Source organism: Parasteatoda tepidariorum, chromosome 4, assembly GCF_043381705.1.
Source record: "Parasteatoda tepidariorum isolate YZ-2023 chromosome 4, CAS_Ptep_4.0, whole genome shotgun sequence".
Lineage (NCBI taxonomy): Eukaryota > Metazoa > Arthropoda > Arachnida > Araneae > Theridiidae > Parasteatoda > Parasteatoda tepidariorum.
The window spans coordinates 38,661,155-38,686,176 of NC_092207.1; the positions used below are offsets into that span (position 1 = coordinate 38,661,155).

At 28.7% G+C, this 25,022-nt stretch overlaps 1 protein-coding gene across 4 annotated transcripts in view; it reads right to left on the bottom strand.

The window, feature by feature from the left end:
- Positions 1–25,022, bottom strand: part of LOC107456536 (forkhead box C1-A) — a 136,035-nt gene that overhangs the window by 37,477 nt on the left and 73,536 nt on the right. Inside the window, exons 1-2 of one of the 4 annotated variants that reach the window (XR_011636576.1) lie at positions 23,103–23,380; positions 20,600–20,784 (exon numbers count right to left, since the gene is read on the bottom strand). The exons of 1 other annotated variant lie outside the window; for it this stretch is intronic. The gene's annotated coding sequence lies outside the window, so the exon portion shown is untranslated. Of the gene's footprint in view, positions 1–20,599; positions 20,867–23,102; positions 23,381–25,022 lie in introns of those variants that run through there. 2 more of the 4 variants (XR_011636577.1, XR_011636575.1) reach the window with 2 other exon arrangements.

Below are 25,022 nucleotides of genomic sequence, written 5' to 3' on the forward strand. Positions count from 1 at the left end.
TTTTTTTTTTTTTTTTTTTTTTTTTTTTTTTTTTTTTTTTTTTTTTTTTTTTTTTTTTTTTTTTTTTTTTTTTTTTTTTTTTTTTTTTTGCGGACTGTACCCAAATACAAGGAACTAAGTAGCTTCATTAGGTGGGTGCGATTGGTGTGATAAAATTCTGGTTGTTTAACCGTATTAGGGGAAAGCAGCTAATAAACAGGTATTCTCACAGTTAACAGTTGGAATACTATCTTATGGTTATTTGACTGTTTTGTTTGGCTATGGTAAATAACAACTAAATAAATTGTTTTTTAATATTTTTTTCTGAGAAATTTCTGACAGTTTACAAATTTTTTGGATTTAAATCATGAAAGTCAATCTCAGTTAAAAATGCAAATAATATCTGTCTGAGGCTAACATTTAACACAGGATAAACTATTAAAGAGAATTTGATGCATTTTTGGCTTTCAAACATAGTATATCAAAATTAAAGTTGTTAAATGGCGATTGATTTTATTTGATAAAAGAGCTTAAATGATGGATGACACTCTGAACAAAGGAAAAGAAGAAGCTTTCGTTTTCAAGTTAAAAAATATGTATTGGAATTTTTTTTCTTGTACGATGCCATAATAATATATATCTCACTTTTTGGCCGTACTAAGGTAATAAATTACCCACAATGGGTTAATAGAGTTCGATTATTCTAACCTCTGTAATGTTGCTGCTATCGTGGCGTCACTGGAATTTGTAGTGTTTTTATTACTGCTATTTTTTTAAAAGTGTTATCGTTACAACAATTAGTGCTGGATTTAAATACCTCGCTAGACTATGATTAACATTCGTTATCTTGGTTTCAAGATGTTTGGAAAGATGTTTAACGATCGTTGCAACAAGGTGCAAAGGGAGTACCTTATCCCCAATTGAGTATAGAGTTCTATTATTTTTACCTCCATCATGGCGTTGCTATCCTGACGTCACTGAGCTTAGTAGCATTATATTAGTACGGTTTTTTTTAAACAATGTTATCGTTAGAACATTTAGGGCTGAATTTAAATAACTTGCTATACTATGATTAAGGTTCAATAAATGGGCTTCAACATGTTGTTTGATGATTATTGCAGTATGGTACTATAGTATGGCCAGAGCCGTGATGGCTGAGGGGATAGAGCGTTCTCCTTCCAATGAGGTGAACCAGGTTCGAATCCCAGCAATGGCTGGTCAATATGAATTCCGCATCCGGCTTGCTCCAACCACAGTGCCGACGTAAAATATCATCAGTGGTAGACGGATCATGGGTTAGAGTCCCCTTGCAGTCAGGCTAACCATTGGAGGTTTTCCTCTTCACGCAACGCAAATGCTGGTTAGTTCCATGAAAAAGTCCTCCGCCAAGACAAATTTCTCTCAATACTTGATCCAGGAATTCCCTGGTCTTCTGGATTGCGTACAAAATTACAAAACTACGGAGTTGAACATTAGTAGTCGTAAAACCGAAAAATTGGGTCGTCTGTTCAACGACGGTTGTAAATTAAAAATATATATTATGGTCAAAGTAAGCGTTGTAAGCAGCCTCCCAATAATTCTATACTAATTTTCAAAAGTTCACCATTTAAGAAGTTTTTCTTTTTGGCTTTTCAATTACAATTAAAAATGGATATTAGATTTCTTAAAAAATATTAGTCTTACTGCTACGCCTTTTACATATGATAAAAAAATGACCTGGAAGAGCAGAATAAAGCTTTCATGTCAAATATGAAAGATTGTACCGGTGAAGAGTTCAGTTATTCGACAAGCCTGACAATATTCAAAATTCTGGAATATATAATTGTGATTTCAAAAAAAAAAAAAAAAAAATTGTATGTTATGTGGGTGATTCTTTTTAAACATGACAATTCGGACCAAAACATTTCTTCAAATTTAAAGTCTTCAAAATAATCTAAATTTTTTTTACACTTCTTTAGTTACACTTATTAATATCTTACAGACAGCAGTGTACTTTATTGACATTTGCTCGAGAAAAAATAAAATAGAAATTCACCAAATCTTGAATGCCAGGAAAATGACATATTAGCTGAGAAGTTTAAAAAACAGTCATTTTAAATTAATAGTGAGTAACTCAACTTAAGCCTTTATGTTAGATGAACCATAAATTGCTTAAATTAATTCCTTTTACCCATTGTAGAAAGAATCAAAAAAAATTTTGTTGCTGATGTGTACAGAATAAAATTGTGTATAATAATCAATCATTAAATAAATAAATAACTTTGATTACCTCCAAGAATATTACAATCATACATAAACTTTGTGTTAGATTAATATTTGCTTTCCCTCCTTACAGTATTAGCAGTTAAAAAAAATTTCTGGTAACACTTCAATGTCCTGGCATTCATAAGGCAGGAAAATGACAGTAAGGATAATGACAAATTTTGAATTTTTTAGTAATTCTTAATTTAATAAGTCTTTAATTTAATATTTTGGCCTAAGACGTCTATATGCTGCAGAAAACAACAGGATTTCTTAAAATAACTCAGATAAATCTATGTTATTAATGATTTCAAGAAGCCAGGAAAAGGACAACACAAAAACCTACTCACCCTGAAAAGTTTTTTTTAAATAGATTTTGAACCAGAAAATTGGTTCTTTATTCATTCAACACGACTTGTTCATAGAGGAGGGTATCTAATCAATCTATTAACATAAAATATTGATTGCTTCCTCTATCTATTTTGGTTATAAGCCACTAAATAAAAGTAGCCAGGAAAATGACAGATTTTCTTGGGACAAACAAATTAATGACAGAAAAAATTATTTTAAACGAAGTACCCCCTGCGTATGTTTTAGAAATGCTTACAACGGTTGAGATAAAAAAAATTAGATATTGAAAAATTTATGGGAAGTTTTGAAGCTAGTTATTGCTGGAAACATTGTTTGGGACATGCCAGAAACATGAAATTTTGAAGTTCAATTAAATTTTTTAACTATACAAAACAGTCAATGCTTGTGCAAAGTCATTTTAAAATGCTAAAAACAATGCTATTTATTAATTTTTTTTTTTAAAGTTCTTTTAGTATTATAGTATTAGATCTTGGAGCAAGGGGCAGTGAATTGTCATATTTCGTGAGAATCACCCATGTATGAGTTTTTTTAATAAGGTTTTAAATTTCGCAATTGTTTTTGCTAATAGCCAAAGCGAGCAATCCGGTAGCATTTTTAAGGGTTTAACGAAAGCATCAGATAGCAGGAGAGAACCCCACCAATAATCATGATTTCAGCATAGAAAATAAAGGCGACATCACTCAACTCTTGACGTCACTGAAAGTTTACATTTAAAGCTATCTGACAGTGAAAAAATTACTAGGTTGTAGTTTTGGATATCATGCGTACATAAACGCTCCAGTATGATACAGTTATACGCTGATTACATAAATTCGCGAAACTTTTCCGTTTAGCTTGAAGAACGGGTCTTGTATATAGAAAACATTCAACATAGTATATTCAACATAGAAAATAAAGCGTTTTCTCGTGACATCATTGAAAAGCTTTCATTTTAAGGTATATGACAGAGAAAAAATTGCTTCGTTGTAGATTTGAATACCATCTCTAGTGTGCTACATTTATGCACTAATAAAATTCGCGAAACTTTTCCGTTTAGCTTTAAAAACAGATCTTGTAATTAAAATTATACGGTAAATGGACGTTAATTTACATATTATTTAATAGTGTAATTTAAATAATAATAATAATCACCAGATACCTGGAAAATATATTCTCCTTTAGACAAGAGATATTTAGACATTTGAGATCTCAAATGGTTCAGTAAGAAATAAAGCTTATATTTAAGTGCAGATTACCTTTTAAAGTAATTAAATTTTAACAAGTAAAGCATTGATAATTATACCCAATACTTGTTTTTCAAAGCTAAACCTCTCTCACTTTATAAAATTCACCATTGAATCAGAAAGCTTTTTTTTTTCAGTGCCCACCAGGAGAATGACCATTCATCATTCAGGCATCTGAAGGGGAGATATGTTGGCCACTCTTTCAGGGGAACCACATTAGGTGGGCCAACGTTGCTCCCACAGTGAGGTCAGATAGTACAGAGAATGAAGGAATGTCCCTGCCCTGCCGAGGCTCTAACCCAGAACCTTTCTGATGCAAGGCCAGTTCCCTGACCCCAACACAAACCGGTCAGCTTGAATTAGAAAGCAGTACGCAGGAACTGACAAGCTAAATAATATCTTCAATTTCGATAAAGGAGTAGTGAATTCTTGTAACCGTAGTGTTAAACAATTAATTGCACTAGAAATAGGAGCCTTAATGACAACATCAAGATCGAATATAGATTGGTTGGAAGGGGTAGGGGACAGATGTACTAGTTGGGTAACAAAAACGTAGGAATTTTAAACACTATGGATATTGTTAGAAAGTTCAGAAATGAGATAAATAGTGAGTTTATAGAACGGAGTCTGAATATTAGAAACGATAGGTATAAAAGCAAGCTGAGGTTTGTGAACTTGGGGAGATAATAGAAACGAGTACAATTTAAAATAGAAGGAATAACGTAGTATGTAGTATAGTCCGAAAGTGCAAGGAACTTTTTTGTTTTATTTTTAATAGCAATAAAATGAGAAAAGGTAGGTTTATCATCATTATTTGTTTTTCTGTTTCAATCTCAGTTTTTTAAATTTTTTTTCATCTCTATGCGTTGGATAAATTTAAGTCTTAGGTTTCGAATTACTTTTGTTTTCCTCATTTACATCAGAAAAGTCTTGAGAATGTGTGCCAATTTTTAAGCACTTTAAACGTGTCCAATTTTATGACTATCTTTATATTTTTGAAGCCAATGAACTTAACTTGATTAAAATAAAATTTCTAAGGTTCTCGCAAGTTAGGGAATCATTAAATAAGATTTTTGTTTAAAAACTTTTTAGCAAGTTAGTGTCAATTGTGATAAAGATTGACTAAGATATTTGCGAGCTAGATATTGACATAATGACATGTTTGCAATAAATAAGTTTTGCATGTTCTCTTGTTTAAGACGCATTTAACTAGACGTTTACTTGTTAAAGATAAATTTAATTAGACGTTTATTTGTTCTAATATAAAATTAAAGTATCAAATATAACACTGATTTTATTTTGAAATTTGTTTTACTCAGTTGAGCTCAGTATTAGTCTGACCTGATTAGCTTGTAGGTTGATCTCATTAAATTCATAAATGGTATCATTTATTTTCCACTTTGTTATAATATTTAATGACAATAATATTTAACTAACTTTTTGAGTTTAAAAGTGATGTTGAGTTCATTTTAAGCAAACACTTTAAAAAGTTTCGTATGTATAATTTTTAAGAAACTTTGTATAGAAACATATTTTTATAAATACATCGATCATTGGCGTACATTCAATAACTTAAAGGTATGATTCTTGAAGTGTATCATAGCAAAAATATTTCCAGTTCCAGTTTTTTCAGTCATTTTCCAGTTGAATTCCCACTTATTATTTTAAAATATTATTGAAAAATTCCATCATGGACATAAATGGGTTGAATGAGGCATGAAATGAATGTATAATGGTAGGCATCTTGCGTGCTACACTGGTAATATAAAAACAATTTCAATACCTTTACTTGGAGTAACTACAAACCTATTTTCAATTTAAGGGGACTTACTTTAGAGGTTAATTAAATGTTGTACAATTTTGGACTATTATTTTACTACAATTAGGACTTACTTTTAATTTAATTGGTGTGGCGTGGTTATTATTATAGAAATAGTGTATGAAAATATTAAGCTGTCTTTTAAGTGAATAATTATTACCACAATTATTTCTAATTCTATTGAATTGATTAAAAGTTGTCAATATCAGAAAGCACTTTTTCCATAATCGTGTGGGATTGAATTATGCCTTTTCGCGGTTAATTAATTAACTTGACAAATCATTTTAATTTTAATGGAGTGGCGTGGTTATTATTATAGAAATGATGCCTGGAATATTAAGATATCTTTTAAGTAAATAATTATTACTATGAAAATTTTTGGTTCGATTGATTTGATTAAAAATAGTCATTATAAATACAGCACCTTCTCTGAGTATAATCAAGTCTGTTGAGTACGAGATTATATCTCTTCGAGGTTAATTAAATTTTAATTTCATTAAATATTCGTAATTATTAAATATTTTATTGAATATTCACTTTTTTATTATTTCATCATTTTTCTACCTGTTTTCTTTTTGTAATTTTCTCATATTAAGGGTTACATGTACTTTTCAGCTTCATACGTGCATATTGTGCGTGTATATATACACTAACATTATTGTAATAACATATTTTGCTTTGGCTATATTGATATAATAATAAAAAGCAGATGCAGATATAATATTTTATGTGAACTGAAAACGAGATAATATCTCTTTGTTATTTTGTTTTATATTTTGTTTTCTGGCTTTTTATTTGTTAATTCTTCAATTTTTAAAAGAATTTTTTTATAATTTTAAAATTTTCGGTAGTTCTTCTTCTTCTCTTTTAAATTTTTTTTTTTAAATTTCTTTCTTTCTTTTATTTGTTTAATCTATCCTATTATATGGGTTCTATGCACTTGCAGTTTATGCGCCGTTAATATAACTGATTAATTTTCTTCATTTTCCATGTAAATATTTTTCTGTTAAAAAAATTCTTTTATGTCACTTTATTGTGTTATATATATATATATATAGTATATATATATATTCAAAATTGAGATAAAACAAAGGAAAGTTATAGACATATGAAGAAGGGGGGGGGGAATAATTAAAAAAATAACAAACAACTGATTAAGAAAAAAAGGATCAAATTTTATTTAAAAAAACCGGAAAAAAAAGATATAATCTTTTCATCAGCCCACACGATTATATCCGCGATTATATTATATGAAACTTATTGGTTTTCTTAACTTTCTTCGTGTTTTCTTGTATTCAAAAATTTTACTTAGGTTGAAATCACATATTTTACTGTAATAACAATGATTACTTTTTACTTTTAAATTAAAACAGTTTTTATATAATGACACCTCTTTCAATTCATGGAAGTAAATAATAAAAAGCGCATAAAAGCTCTTTTTTCAAATTCATAAATATTTTCAATTTGAAGAGGCGAATTCTGGTGACAGTATAAGAATAAAAAGCATCCCAGATGCAGTTACCCATACTGATTACTTTGGGGGAAGTATTTCATCAAATATTCCCATGTAGGTACTTGATCTATAATCCGAGCCACCAACCTAGTCATCAAAAATGGGATAGGTAGTACTTGAGTTAATCTTTCTTCTCTACATGGACACACCATTTCCTCTCCAGTGACAACCTTCCCTGTTCCATCTAATAATCCAGCTTGATCCATCTGTACAAAACCTGGTGGATATTAGGGGGGATGTCAAGAGGTAAAGTAAGGTAAATTCAAGGGGGGGGGAAACCTCATGTTTGCTTTTTTCATGGATAATCGTTTCCAAAATGGTTCCTTTCAACCTACAACAATGGAGTGAAATTCACTTATGAAATCAGAAATCCCCTGCATCAGTTTGCTTTCTGAATTATTCGGAAAAAATACATAATCTTTGAGAGTGATTTCAATTTTCTTCTAGTTCGAAGTTTTCAGTTTTTATAAAATTTAAAGAAACTACTAACAGTTTTTAGAAAACTTCATCTTATTAGTTGTGGCGTGTAAGTAAAGGCTGGCTCCTTCATGAGACTACTTTATTATAAAGTAGTTATTGATGACGTGCATTATCTATTTTTCTTTTTTTACCTTATGGAGTTTTAAAATCGCTATCTTAATCATGTGTTAATTTACTTTTAAAAAAGTTGTTGCAATTAATGATGCTATTTTTTTTTCTTTTCTTCGAATTTTTTCAAGAAAATAAATCATGAATATCAATTAAAGTTAAGAGTAAGTAAAGGCTGGCTCTTTCATCAGACTACTTTATTATAAAGTAGTTATTGACAACAGGCACTATCTATTTTTTTTAAAAAAATATTTTTTACTTTATGGAGTTTTAAAATCACTATCTTGATCATGTGTTAATTTAAAGTAATTAATGATGCTATTTTTTTTCTTCTTTTTTTCGAATTTTTTCAAGAAAATAAATCATGAATATCAATTAAAGTTTAGAGTAAGTAAAGGCTGGCTCCTTCATTAGACTACTTTATTATAAAGTAGTTATTGACGACAAACATTATCTATTTTCTTTGTTTACTTTATGGAGTTTTAAAATCGCTATCTTGATCGTGCGTTAATTTACTTTTAAGCAAAGTTGCTGTAATAAATGATACATTTTTTCTTTTCTTCAAATTTTTTCAAGAAAATAAATCATGGATGTCTGTATAAGTTAAGAATATTTTAGTTGTTTGGATTACAATTCAAACTGTAATAAATCAGTGTTATTTTGAAATTTAACCGACGGTCGTGTATTTTAATATAACCGAATTCACGGAAATATTTCATAGAAACTGCTAGTTGCCTTCATTAAGCCAGCCTGAGTTGCTATAAATGGGTTGGAAAAAAGTATTTTCGCAACTGCTCTTTGTGGGCCAGGAAGATCAAGGAGGTTAAGATCCCACGACTTCGTGACCAATGGTAAGGTAGTCGCAATGTGGTTAGCATTGCGTACATGCCGCTTTTTTTTCCTTCAGACTATCTGGTTCCCATCGATATGCAGCTGCGTGGGCTTAAAGCCTGCTCTGGGGACCGAACCTCAATTTTTCACTTTTGTAGTTCAGTGCCCTAACAGCTGAGATATCGCGGATCTAAATGGGTTGGTGTCCCAATGATAAAAATAGTATTGAAGTTAAGTTTCATACTTAGCAGTTTTGTTTCAAGTTGCTGTTGTGTTCAATTTATTTAAAACACATCAAAGAAAATTAAATCTATAATTAGATAATGATATAATCCAATCCTTCTAGATTGGAATTGTACATAATGATGCATTTTAATGTGCTTCCTGTGTGTCTGTTTTGTTTTTCAATCATCATTTTATACATACGACCATGATCATAATAGTTCTAAACATTTTATTCACATATATTAAAGTAATCCTGTATTGGAAAAAAGGAAGAAAAGCTACCTACGCAGTCATTGAAACATTCTGGCTCATGAAGGTAAGCAGTGTTTTTTCCTTCATTAGAGTAATGGTACTTATTTTTCTGATATTTACGTAAAAATTTGAAACGCCCATGTCTATGTATGGATTATTGCTCCATCCCAGGTTACAGGTTCAAATCTTGACTTAATTATTTACTTCCCTCTTTTGACTTAATTATTTACTTCCGGCCTGTATTAACCACTACTATAAGTAAAATATCTCCAATGATAATTGGAATTTGATTAAGTACCAGCGCAAAGGCCATTGAAAATTTCGTAGTTTCCTTTTACAGAAATGAAAATTTTCTCTCCACTAATCTTTCACAATTTAATGTTTCTCCCAAGTGATTGATTGTATTATTTTATCATTTTTTTTCCTTTTCTTTTTTTTCAGGAACACAAATGTATCCTTTTCTTTTTTTTCAGGAACACAAATGTATCCTTTTCTTTTTTTTTGTATTCACAAATGTAAGGTTTACAGAGTAAGAAGACAACAGATTAGGAGCCGATAAAAAATATTCAACTACACTTATTATCAGAAAATTATTCAAGTCAAAATGCCAAAACGTGATAAAATGTAGATTATTCTAATAAAAACTTTAGTTTTTGAAATGAATTTAAATGTCTAAATAAGCATAAATCTGTTTTTTAATTAATGTTACATTCAAAGCATTACAATTTTTCGCAACAATCTTCTTGCGCTATTTAAGCTATGAGGCTGAATATTCTATTATCTCTGAATATGCATTGCATTATACACAAAGCTTCATAAAGATATACTTCTTTCATATATTTTCAAAACTTAACAAAAGCCATTCTCGAAAACTTCTTTATTCCGCATAATATGCAAAATAGCTAGATTTTACCATTAGAATAAAAATTTTATTTAATAACACCCCAGCCTCCACAATCTATCCATCACCGGGGCAACCACTTCACTTGGCCCCTCCCCCCTCACCACTTCATATATACCATGGGACATCAGTGCCACTTGCACGCACAAGAATGCAACCCTACAGGCATCTCTCGCCAGAAAATTCATTTAAAACCAGTGCCACCCCCCAAACGAAAATAAAAATGTCATAAGCCCCTGAGTCTCCCTATCCACCTCCGCCCCATGCATTACAATAAGCGAGAAAAATTAAGCCACTCAGCATTGCACACGTGCCCTTATAGACTGCATAGGGCAACGCAACGCCTGGGCTGAACTGCTCCGAACGAAACCGAACTTTCTTGTTCCTCTACCCCCGATCCTCTCCAGTCCTTTTCCCACTCCTTGCCATCTTTTATCTTCATGCTGCGCCCCACCGCCCCGTTGCCCCTAAACCCCTTGTGGAGAGACAGAAAAGCTTCCCCGTATTTTGAGTAATGTTTTCTTTACTGATCTGCAAAGATAACAAAACTGTAAAACAGCCCCACTGGCTGGTTTGCTTGAGTTCCTCCAGGGTTTTCTGACGAAAACCGGTGGTTTCTTTTTTTATTTTATTTTTCATTTTTATACGTTTTTTTTTTTATTCCATACCACCCCTACTATACTACCTCTTTATTATTATGATTTCGTTCTTTTATTCTGCGGTATTAAATCGTTCTTACTATCTCGGTAATACAGACCCCGATTGGAACGGATTCTTTGAGAAGTTTTCTCTTTTCTACCACAATTTTTTTTTCTATTTTATTTATTTTTGTTCACAGTAGTGTATTATAGAGAAGTACTTTGCCTGATCCCTTTTTTGTGATTTTTCTTCTCTTTTTTTTGGTATTTCCATTTCGAATATAGTGATTGTAAGAGCAGCTGGGCCAATGGGTAATTGCTCAAGAAATGTGTGTTCTGGTAAATATGTGTTTATCGTAGGGATTCAAAAAAGAACACCTCTTTTTTTATTTTTTGTTTTCGAAAAAGATAGATGTGATTAGAGGAGTTTGTTTGTTGTTTTAGCAATGCTTCACATAATATCACACTCTGAATTCGGCATGAATATCACTCCAACAATTGAAAAATTTTTCTCGGATTTGCCTGCGTTCGAATGAGATTTTGTGATAGAGGTGTTAAGCGCCATTTTGCTTTGTTATAAGACCAAACACATTTTTTTTTAAAAAAACACACAACAAGTATATTCATTGAACTTTCTATATTTAAGTAAAACGTTGCCGGCAGAGTTATATATATAAGTAAATAATATTTTTTTACCTTCGACACTTTTAGCGTAAACATATAGTTGATGAATTATTTTATTAGTATTGTCATTATTTTAGCGTCACAAAAACAAAATTGCTTTAAGAATCATATTTTATTCTAAAACATTATGAAAAGTGTTGTCTTTCAATATATTCTCATTATTAAGAATATACAATTTTCTTAAGAACATTAATAGTTAATTTTTTCTATATTTAATAAACTCAGTTAACAATTTTGACTCTACGTCAATTCGTCATGCGCAGTTCATCGTTTCGTCTAATCATTGTGCAGAATCCGTCGTGGAGCAAGTCATCATGAGTACAACTTGTCACAAAGACAATTTGCAGTGGGCACATTTCGTCGCAGCAACAATTCATCGTGGGCACCACTCGTCGCAATGGCAATTCATTGGAGGTACAATTTTTCGGGAGCACAAATTGTGGGAAACATAACTTATTGTAGAAACAATTCATCGCGAACTCAATTTTCTGTGGTTTCCATGAAATACTTCAATTATCAAAGACAAAACTCTTGAATTACAAAAGTTGACTAATTATTGATTTTGTGGCCGTTCAAATAATAATAATACTGAAGTCTCTAGGAGGGGAGGGTTTAAAATTTACTTATTGTTACAAGGGGGTGGAGGAGCGTAAGAGTAGTGAATGCGTAATACACTAAAGTTCATTTACTTTCAAATTTTTTTTAAAATTCCAAATGAAAAAAAATGGAAAAAATCGTAAAATAGGAAAGTTTTATATTTTTAATTAAAGTTAGATTTACGGAAAGAATAAACTAAAAAGAATTTTTTAAATGAGAATTAGAATTCTAGACTCTTGACCGCTGAAGGAGAACACAAAAAATTCCAAGGGAATATTCAACAAAAATTTTGTGGAATATATTGAAACGTCAATTCAGTTCTATGAAATGCTACATTTAAAAAAAAATCTATTTCTGAAATTAGATTGCTACAGTAAAAGCAATAAACAAGGAGAGGTTATTTGGAATTTCCCACGTGGGCATGGAAGAGAGTTAGCAATTTTCTTATTTTTATAAGTAGGGGGTTCAAAATTAATGAATGCATGTCTACGTAAAATTTGAGCGGCCTCTTTTTAGATTAGCTTTCGCTTAAAAATAAAACCGCTTTCAGTTTCAGAATTAGATATTCTTACTTTATTGTTTACATGACGTGATAATTAAACTAGATTCGTTCCCACTTAATTGCACATCGGATAATCGAATAACCCTCTTATAAGATTAAAATTTAATGGAACCAAATCATTTTATATGAAACTAGTTTCCCCGTTTAAATGGATATTTGTTGTTTTTTGTCCCTGCCTAATTGTATAAAGAAGAGTTACTGAAATGAAGAAAATTTGATTATTCTTGAGAAATGTTTCACTGAACAACAAAACGAGGAAAAAAAACTAAAATAGCTCCTTAATTTTGAATTTCTCAAGTTTCGAGAATTAGAAAAAAATAAATAAGTAAAAATAAAAATACACTCTAAAGGTTTTTGAAAGGAATACGCAAGTCATAAAAGTCTAAGAAGAAACTGAATGGGAAAATCTTATTTTGATAACTTAACGAATTAAACGAGTATAAAAACAGTCTTCAATTACCGATTTTTTTGGAAGGGATCAAATTATATCTTAGTATCTATATTATACTTTTTAGAAACATTGATTTTTTTTATGTAACTTTAAACGACATTAATATTTTACTATACTAACACAGACAGTTTTCATTATAATTGTTTATTGATCATAAGTTAATTTAATCGAAACTCTATACTACGCATTAAATACCATTAAAAAGTAAAATTTTGCAAAAATTTGAATTTAAGATTGAATATTGCACTCTTCTTTTGATCGAATAACCCGTTTAATTTTATAGATTTTCCTGGAACCCATGGTATTCCTTTAAGCGGGGTTGAGTGTATATCATTTCGTTCAAGATTCGTAGCGAAACTTATGTTAATTTTTCTGCCAATATTTTTATTATTTACGCAATATTTGACGATTATTGTCACAATGCTGGGTTTAGGCAATTTAATGAATAATACGAACTTGCTTATATATGACTGTAAAATATTAGGTGAAACTTTTTTAATAAGCAATAAAAAAATCAATAGTTTTAACCTAACATGTTATTAGTGTTTGAGTAGTAGTTTTAGTGTTTGAAATAGTAATTTTTAAGAAATAGTAGTTTTAAGCAGCATAAGTCCGAAAATTATAACAGTCTTCCCAAAAATTATGAAAGTCTAATTTGATTACGGTAAACTTTTGAAACATGAGGGGCAATTAATAAAATATTTTTCAAGAATTTTTAAAAAAAAGGTATTAAAATTAGGAATCTATTTTTATTAATCCATTAAACAATGATCGAAAATACTTCAGATTGTAAAATTTGATTGACTCTACGTGTTCAAATGTTGCAATCTAAGATGCGAAAATGTCAGTCAGAAATGATATTGTAAAAGTATTTATTAATCTGCCACACCTTTATTTAATTAACTGATGAAATCATATATTTTTAGATATTTATGAAACATGGCAGATAAGAACGATTTAGATAACAGTTAATATTTCTTTTCATTTTTAAGTAACTAATTAATGATTGAAAACACTTTGGATTGTAAATTATAAGAGATTTCGCATCTCCTGACACTATATTTAAATATTCGAATCTAATTAAACTGAAACCAAAAAAACTCAAATAACATTAAAAATAATATCACACGTGTGAGGTGTTTTTGAAACTTTAAATTTCAGAAGCTATTTAGTCAATTTCACACAAGTTAAAGATTTTATCAATAACAATACGTCGTTTAAGAAAAAGTTCAAATTTTAAATTTAACGAGCTAAATTTTTGTTGCTCATTATGAAATTCGAGAACTAAGTAATGAATAAATAAACTTTTATTATCTTTGAATAATCTTAATGTAAACAGGTTTTATAAATTAGAACTACATTTTTTTTTTTAATTTTTTGATTTGCGCATTCAGTTTTAGTATGACAACAAAAGCCATTACGACAACATTAATGAACTAAAAATTTCGTCTGTTTCCCAGAACTGACTGTTGTGACAATATTTCCCATATTGCGTAATAAGTTCAATAAGCTTAATAAGTTGAAAAAGTTAACAAAATCAATGAATAATTCTCTTTTTTCTAAAATTTTTGCGAGCCCAAATAAAGTAGCGTTGGAGTAACTTTTTAATTTTTAAAAATTAGATTACAACTTTTTCATTTATTTTTTTTTATTTTTATTTTAGCATATTTCACAAACAGTAGCTATTGGGCTGGGATAGCCTGGTCGGCAGGGCTGTGGGGACATGTCCAAGAGTTCGTGGGTTCGATCCCCGCTGGCTGAGGACTCCCTGTGTAGTAAATGGTGCTAAAAAGTGGATTGTGTGCCAAATGTTACACTGGTCTTCAATAATTTAATTGTAATTTAACTGTGCACTATTAATATGCTTCAATAAGTTGATACAAAATTAGGAAGCTTATATGCCTACAATGGAATTTTGTAAAAATATTTTAAGAAAAAGTTGTTCTGAAAATTTCACTTGCTCTTTGAAAGATTAAAAAAGAAAATGAAAATAAAAAATTTCTTTCTTTTCGTTATCCAACCCGTGTTTTTGTTTTTTATTTTAAGTGTTCTATAACCCCACGATCGATAGGATTTAAAACAAATTATAGTTTCAAGAACATATTTTTTCTAAACCAGTAAAAAAGCAATTCCTGCTGCGTGCGTGAATGCACAAAAGACTAAAAAGAAATAAAAAGTTGAGTCCATGGAAGATAAATCACTTGCGATACCATCCAACACGAGACGGTTTAAAGCACTTGCGATAAAGACTCACAGTTTTAATCCACTACCAGCTTATTACAATATAATCTACTAGTTTAACAGTAATAAAATAAGTTTTGAGCTTATTTCATGTTTAGTTATAACTCGTTATAAACGCATTCGAAAATAAAAAAAAGGAGAAACTGTAAAAATAAACTTATAAAGTAACATTAAATAAACTTATTTATTTACAATAAAAATCAAAATTTTAAGTTCAGTTTCTCGACACATTCAAATGATTACTCAGAAATCAAAATTTTCGAGTCATTATAACTTCGAATATTTTTATTGCAATTAAACTTCAAACTGTTTAGACTACAGACTGGTGATTTATAAACTACAAATAGTAAATTAATTTACTATGTATTTAGGTATAGATATTAAATAGAAAAAAAAAACGAATAAAATCTTTCCTACACAGTAAAATCTGTGGTGAACTATTTCTCCGTAAATGAAGTTAAGCGACCCAAAAACTTGTGTAAAGGAGCATTTTTTTCTCTTCAAGTTAACACTATAATGAGAAAAGTTAACATCAAGCTCACGCACATTCACAATAAATATTTTTGCTTTTGAGAATATAAATGTTGGCGCACCTTGGATATCGTCAGAAGCTTGTTTACAATCGACAAAGAGTTGGCATGAGTTAATTGTTATTTTCAATGCTGCTATACATTTACGAAAAAAACGTTCACCGTTTCTACAGTGTAATAATGATATATTTTTTTAATTTTTAAGCTGTAACTGTATTTAACTGTATTGTAAATTGTAATTGTAAACTGTTTTAAATAATTTTATAATTTATAATTTCTGCCTGTTTCTGTTATTGCCTGATTGTCTGCCTAGAACGAATTCGTTTTATTCTCTTTACGCTACGCGTATGTTTGATGGGCAAAGTGATTTTAGTTTGAAAATGAGAGTATATATGCATCCTCAATTAACGATTCTTACTTTATATTGTCTTGCAAAAATAAAATAACTGATTCTTATTTGTATCTTATCTTACTGTAATTGTAAGTATTATTAAATTGTATGTTTGTTGAGCAAAGTGATTTTTAGTTTAAAAATGAGTGTATATATGTATCCTAAATTAACGATTCTTACTTTATATTGTCTTGTAAAAATAAAATAACTGACTCTTATTTGTATCTTATCTTACTGTAATTGTAAGTATTATTAAATTATATGTTTGATGAACAAAGTCATTTTAGTTTAAAAATGAGTGTATATATACATCCTAAATTAACGATTCTTACTTTATATTGTCTTGTAAAAATAACATAACTGACTCTTATTTGTTTCTTATCTTACTGAAATTGTAAATATTATTAAATTGTATGTTTGATGAACAAAGTGATTTTAGTTTAAAAATGAGTGTATATATGCATTCTAAATTAACGATTCTTACTTTATATTGTCTTGTAAAATTTATATAATTGACTCTTATTTGTATCTCATCTTACTTTAATTGTAAATATCATTGCTAATGAATACAAAAAATGGTGGCAGCTATTTTACTTTAGGTAGTGTAAAAGGTCATTATTGGTGTTACACTAAGCCTTGGTTCTACACAACAGTAGTTACCATTTTTGGTGTTTAAGTACACTAAACTTTTTTACTGTGTATAAATAAAATTTTGTGTGATGAATTGAGGTATAAAATTGTAACTAAATCGAACATTTGTTACACTTTTTTGTACCACAAGTTATCGGTTATCATAGCAAAACTGTCCGAATGCGATGCAGAAAATTGATCTTTCTGGAAGACATTACTTCCCTGGTGGAAATACAGATATCACAAAGAACTTTTCTGCTGTTTTAGAGGATTGCTAATGTTTCGTGGCAGTTAATCTTGTGTTGAACATCACGTCTCTAAGGCTGCTGTTTGCCCGGGTAAGTTTCATGAAAGGTAATAGCAATGGTCTCTGCCAAAGGATCGCAGACACGTTCGTTTGTATTCAAGTCAGAAGATCTGGCTGGTCACTCAATCCTCTGAATATTTTCAGCTTCAAGATACTTATCGATCAGTTCAGTCTGTGTGGACACATATTATTATCCTTAAAAATGAACTGAAGAAAGTGTCTCTTAACAAAATTACATAGATTTTAGCCCTAAACCTTAAGGAACTTAGAGTGCCTTTCTACAACTATAAGTCATCCAGAACAAAAAAATTAAATTTTGGAAACAAGTAAACTCTATTGAGCCTGTTTTAAAATAAATCTTAATCTTTCCATCACAAATTAGTTTTTTACAAATGCTCCTAAGACCATAAAATATAGATTAAGCTATCGATTCAAAAAAATCATATATTTTTCCTTTTACTCAATAAAACGAAAAGAAAACAAAATCAATTTTGTAAGCAATTTAAGGAATGAGTTTGTTTTGTAATGGTAGTTGCCTCAAGTTTGAGGTAAAAAATAACGCTAAAAACTGCAAACAAAAAAAAAACAAAAAAAAGAACAAAAAACGAAAAAAAAGAAAAAAACATTATGATTCTCGCTGTAGCACATAGCTGACTTAAACTAATTACTGCGTGAAGACAGTTACGGTTCCAGAATATAGATGTTACGTTAGGTGATGAGGCGAATAGTAAAGTTCGCACAATAATAGTAACAAGGTACAGAACAGATAAAAATAATAAAATCATTAACCTCGAAAACCCTACTCTGTAAATTTGAAAAGCAAAAACAAATGCTTTATTGGCGAACTTTTACCTTATAGTGCCAAGCATGCATGAATACGCAAAAATATCTGTGAAAATATCTTTTTTACTCACATTCACTTTCAAATAACTTTTTATATAAATGCTTCATTTTCATTCGATTTTAGTTTTTTTCTCTAAGTAAAAACCATAGCGTATCGTTCCTTTTTAAAAGTCAGAATAATATCATTCAGACTGCTCTGTTGGTCAGCACAGTACCATTTAGTAGACTTTCTAGAAAAATACTCGAGAATAGGGGGAATAGAAAATATTTATTTATTTTAACTGAAGGTAAACCGTACAAAAGAATAAGAATTTTAGAAGGAAATTTATTTATTAAATATACGTCCGTAACTTTGATACTGCTCTTAAAGAACTTTTTGTGTTTTATTTTCATTTGAGTTTTCGATTTCTCCTTCCTCCAAATCAGAACATATTGGTTCTGTTTTAATGGTCAGTTCAGTATCACTTGTTAAATTACTCACCAAAATATTCATAGAAAGGAATAAAAATTATGAAAAAGAGAAAATTTATATTTATTGAACACAATCCGCGATTTTTATACTACTTTTAAGGAACTTTTTGTGTTTTATTTTCATTTGATTTTTCGATTTCTTCAATTTTCTCCAAATCAGAACATATCTGTTCTGTTCTAATGATCAGTTCAGTATCACTTGTTAAACTACTCACAGAAATATTCGTATAAAAGAATACGAATTGTGAAAAAAAGAAAATAATTATTTATTGAAAACAATCCGTGATTCTTATACTACTTTAAAAGAACTTTTTGTATATTATTTTAATTTGATTAGTCGATTTTTTTTAAAGCCAAGAACAAAGTATATTAATTCTGATATAATGGTCAGTACAGTATCACTTGTTAAACTACTCACCGAAATATTCATATAAAAGAATAAAAATTACGAAAAAAAGAAAATATTTTTTTATTGAACACAATCCGCTATTTTTATATTACTTTTAAAGAACTTTTTGTGTTTTATTTTCATTTAATTTTTCGATTTCTCCTTCCTTCCTCCAAATCAGAACATATCGGTTCTGTTTTAATGGTCAGTACAGTATCACTTGTTAAACTACTCACAGAAATATTCATAGAAAGGAATAAGAATTATGAGAAAAAGAAAATATTTTTTTATTGAACACAATCCGCTATTTTTATACTACTTTTAAAGAACTTTTTGTGTTTTATTTTCATTTGATTTTTCGATTTCTTTTTTCTCCAAATCAGAACATATCTGTTCTGTTCTAATGGTCAGTTCACTATCACTTGTTAAACTACTCACAGAAATATTCATATAAAAGAATGCGAATTATGAAAAAAAGAAAATAATTATTTATTGGTAACAATCCGCGATTTTTATATTGCTTTAAAAGAGCTTTTTGTGTTTTATTTTCATTTGATGGTTCGATTTTTTTAAAGCCAAAAACAAAGTATACTAATTCTGTTCTAATGATCAGTACAGTATCACTTATAAAATCATTCGTAAAAAAATTCTATATTTTTTTACCTGTATTATTAATTCTATCTAACTTACAAAAAATAAGAATAAGGGATGAAATGAAAAATATTTATTTATTGAATTAACGTTCGTGGTTTTTATCTTATTTTAAAATAACTGGAAAAAAAATTTTTTTTTGTATTATTTCATTTGAATTTTCGACTTTTTTAAAGTCAAAAACAAAGTATAATAATTCTAATGGTCAGTACAGTATCACTTATTATACTACTCATAAAAATATTCATACAAGAGAATGAGAATTGAGGAAAAATAAGAAAACATTCTTTGTTTTTGATTTTACTTCTAAATATGTTCAAATAAAACTTTTTTTGTATTATTTTCATTTGAATTTTCAATTTAAAAAAATCGAAAGAGACTTTATTTATTTTGTTCCAATTGTCGATACAGTAACGAGTACATAACTACCCATAAAAATATTCATACAAAATAAGAACTAAGGGGAAAAAGGAAAATATTTATTTATTGAATAAACGTTCGTGATTTTGATCTTACATTTAAATAACTTGGAAAAAAACTTTTTAAATAGCTTTTTTTTCAAACTTAAAACCAAATCTATTCTGTTATAAAAGCTAGTAATACAGTTTCAGTTATAAAATTTCAACAAAGTCATTCGAATCGCTAAGAATATGAGATTTTTTTTATTTTATTTACTAACTAAATAAAAAACATCAGTGATTTTTACCCATTTTTTTAAAGTTTAATTTGATGACCCAAATATTTCACCAATTCTATTTTAAATAGTCAGATTTTTTTCGTATAAGATTCACTGTTTATCGGGCACTGTGCTGCTTTGAAAATATTTATTTATGAATTGATTAATCGGGTATAGTATATTAAAAAAACATTTTTTTTCACTATACCCGATAAAATAAATATATATATATATATATTTTATTTACTAAAATATTTCTTATTTACTAAATAAAAAAAAATTACAATTTTTTTTTGTTATTTACTAAATGAATAAACGTCAGTGATTTTTACTCATATTTTTTAAAGGATTAATTTGATTACCCAAATATTTCGTGATATTTTAAATAGTCGGATTTTTTTTTCTGTGAATCAGTGTTCAATCGGGCTCAGTGCTGACTAGAAAAATATTCATTCATGAATTGATTAATCGGGAACGATCAATATTTTCTATGAGAACGGAAGTTTTAAATATAAAATTTATGAAAAAATCAGAACAGTAGCTAGGATTTTTTTTTTTTTTTTTTACGGAAGATACGTAATAAAAACATACAGACCACTGTTCATGTGCAGAAAACTTCAAAATCATATTCTGAAAGTGGCCTGTGTTGAGGACAGGGAACTTTCCTTGCATCAGAATGGTTCCGGGTTCGAATCCCGGCCAAGCCATGGATGTTCTTTCTTTCTCTGTGCTATCTGTCCTCGCTGTGGGAGCGACGTTGGCCCCCTTAGCATGGTGCCCCTGAAAGAGAGGCCAACAAAATCGCCCTGTATATGCCTAAATTGACGGATGTTAACACAGGTGGGCATTGGAGAAAAATATTCTGAAAGCCACAGTTATCAATTCATTACTTGAACAACGTTTCGCTGATTATCTTCATATACAAATTAGTTACATAAAATTATATTCCTTATTGATGTACTTAAGAGTGTCTCATTTCAAGAATATTTTGAAGCCAAATGTGACTACCCATCTAGAATTTAGATGCTCAAATTCTCAAATTAAGATTAAATGTATTTCAATGTCAATTTATTTCGTCAAATATCTCGAATTATTATTCTAAGGTATCTAGAACTCATATTTTCAAATTTCTAGAATGACTATTTTTAGATTATTGAAATAAATATTTCTTTAAATTAATATTTTTGAAATATCTAGATTTAAGCTACGGAGCAAAAAAAGAGCTGTAAGAATGAAAGAGCAAGAACTCATATTTTGAAATGTCTAGAATGATTATCTTCAGCTTCTTATAATAAATATTTCTTGATACCTGAAATTAATATTTTCAAAAAATCTGTATTTAAGTTAGATAAAAAAGAGCTGTAGGAATAACAAAGAAAATATTTTAAAAGGAAAAAAAAAAAGAAGATATTAGGTCTCATTTTTCAATCTCTATGTTAAAAATGATATCCAATTTTTAATTTTAAAATTTGATAAAAATTAACATACAATTAGACATCAGCTTATATAAACACATTAACCCTAATTAATGAATCGCTCATCACAAACAAGAGTTTTAAAAGTAATTGAACCTTGGTATACTGCATCAATTATATTCAACATTCCTCTTCCACTAAGACACTCAAATATTTATGTTTATATTGTTTTCAAAATATCTGGTATTATTTTCATGTATCTGGAATTAATATTTTAAGATGTCTAGAAATATTATTTTCAAATATTTAAAATTGATATTTTCAGATATCTGGCATTAATATTTTCAAAAATATCTAGATTTGAATTCTAGAACAACAAAGAGCTGTGGGAACAAAAAAAAGACATTTAAGATCTCATTTTTCAAGCTCATTGCTAAGAATCGTTCCGATTTCTCATTTTTAAATTTGATAAAGATAACCATAAAATAAGACATTAGTTTATATAAACACATCAACTTTAATTTACTAATCACTTATCAAAAAGATGTATTTGATAATTACTAAAACCTTATGCTCCATCAATTTTATTCAAGACATGGCATTAAGATTCAACATTCTTTATCAGACAGTAAACTAAACAGATATGTATCATTTTACATCATTCGTCAAGAGAGTGCCGGGGAACAAATATCAAGAATAAAAATTCAAGTAGCGAGTAAAAATTAAAGTGTATTTCAATGCCAGTTACCTGGAATCAATGTTTTCAAATATTTAGAATTAATGTTTTACAATATCTAGAATTTTTATTTTCTGACGTCTAGAATTAATATTTTAAAATGTCTAAAATTATTATTTGCAGTTACTCAGAATTAATATCCTTAAAATATCTAGATTTGAGCTCCAGAATATTAAATAGTTACAGAAGCAAAAAATGCAGCAAGAAAGAAGGAAAAAAAATAAACATTCGAATAAAAAGATAGTCTAAGCTATAATTTTTCATGCTTATTGTTAAGAATGATACCAATTTCTCATTTCTAAATTTGATAGAGATTAACATAAAATAAGAAATCAGTTCAAACAAACGCGTCAACTCTAAATTATATTAATCGCTTGTCACAAACTCGTATTTGGTAATTATTAAAAGCTTGATATTCTCCATCAATTTTATTCAAGACATAGCATCAAGATTCAGCATTTCTCAAACAGGCATGTATCATTTTACATTATCAATCCATCAAAAGAGAGCTGATGAATAAGTATTAAGAATAAAAATTCAAGCAACGAATAAAAATTTAAGTGTGTTTTAATGTCAGTTACCTGGAATCAATGTTTTCACACATTTGGAATTATTAATTTACAATGTCTAGAATAATTATTTTCTGATACTTAGAATTAATATTTTCAGACACCTAGAATTAATAATTTTAAAATATCTATATTTTAGCAGCAGAATATTAAATAGAAGCACAAGCAAAAAATGGATGTACAAGAAGAAAAAAAAACATTCAAATAAAAAGACAGTCTAAGCTCTCATTTTTCAAGCTTATTGCTAAGAATGATGCCAATTTCTCACTTTTAAATTTGATAAAGATTAACATAAAATAAGACATCAGTTCATACAAACATGTCAACTCCAATTTATATATCGCTCATCACAAACACGTATTTGATAATTACTCAAACCTTGGTATGTTCCATCAATTTTATTCAGCATTCCTCATCAGACAGTAAACTAAACAGGGATGCATCATTTTACATCTTCCGTCAAAGGAGGGTCGGCGAACAAGTATTAACTTTTTCCGTAACGCGTGTAAAAAAGGAATTCAAATCGTTTGTAAAGCTAAAGTGACAAATGCATCAAATGCAACACCGGAAGCTCTTGAGCGGCGTTGCAAGTTACGCATTCCAGGTTCTTTGCCAGAACGCCACCGACGTTGCCAGAACTCGTCTAATTCGTTCAACCATCGTCAGAGTCATTAATTCTTGTAAATTTCTGCTCTTGGGATGCTAATGGTAGATTTTGGCATCATTAAAAGTTAGACTGTCAATCGGTATTAATTGTTACATTGTTGTTTCTTACGCGATTGAAAAAAAAACAGTGGGTTGTGTTTTGAAGTTAGCCGATAATTATGTTGATGTGTGTTTTGCAGAAAAGGAAGAAATATGGATATTAAAATATTAAAATATATACTTAATATGTGAAAGGGAAATACAGAAGATTTTCTTTTGAAGGCTAAATAAAATAACAATTTAAAAAACAAAAAATGATTTAAAAGGAAAATTTGGTATAAGAAGAGAAAAAGGAAAACTACTCCAAATATTGTTTTGAATGAAAAGAGAAAAAAATATCGCCAAATAAAAATAGGAATAATTAAAATAATTTCTGTGTTGCTCGAAAAATGCACAAGTAATGTCAATGAGTGTTAAAAAGGGGTAAATACAAATGATTTTATTTCCTAGAAAAAAAAATTAAAAAAAATTTATCAGTGAGTAAAGCAAGGGAATAAAAACCAAAAAGAATTATATACTTCTTTTGAAGACAATTTAAAAAATAAAAAATTATTTATAAAGAAAATTTGGTTTTAAGAAGAGAAAAAGGAAAACTACTCCAAATATTGTTCGGAATAAAAAGAGAAATAAATATCGCCAAATAAAAATAAGAATAATTAAAATAATTTCTGTGTTACTAGAAAAATTCATAAGCAATGTCAATGAGTGTTAAAAAGGGGTAAATACAAATGATTTTATTTCCTAGAAGAAAAGAAATAAAATAAAATAAAGAAAAGAATTTATCAGTACTAAGTAAAGCAAGGGAATAAAAACACGATATTTTATTTTGTAGAAAGAATTAAAAATGAAAGAAAGTTTTTGAAATAACAAAGTCAAATTAGGTCTAAAATGCATCAGGAAAAAAAAAGAATAGCTACAACAATCGTTTAGTGAAATAATAATTTTTTTAAAAAAAGTAAAGAAAACATTTATTGTTGAGAGAGGAAAAGGAATAACTACACAGCTTTCAGCATAACATGAAATAAACAAAAAAAATTGTATTTAATAGAAATAATTGTATTTTATCTGCAAGGAATAACTATAATATATAAAAAACATCGTTATGCAGAGAAAGTACAGAAATAAAATTAAAAATATATATATCTATGAGTAAAGTACAGGAATTTTTCTTTTGAAGCAAAGGAAAATAAAAACTCATTTTCATTGATTGAAATAATGCTAACACAATTTTAAAAAAAGAAGACGAAATCAGCAGGCTTACTATTGTGAATTTTAATACATGGGCTTTATTTATAGACTCGTTTATTTACTTATTAGGAAAAAAACACTTAAAAAACCTTTTTTTCATTTGGTAACAATAAGAAACTACACTGAGAAAAAAATTATGGTCAAAACTATAAGAATATGCACTGCTAGAAATTTTTGAGAAAGAATGGTTAAATAACAATTTATTTAATTGTAATTTTTTCACATTCTAACAAAACAATAAAATTACTATAAATAAGATGGTAATCAGAATGTTAATTGTAAGAGAAAGCGTTTATTAACTACTTACACTTAATACGGTTAAACAACAAGAAAATTACGCACATA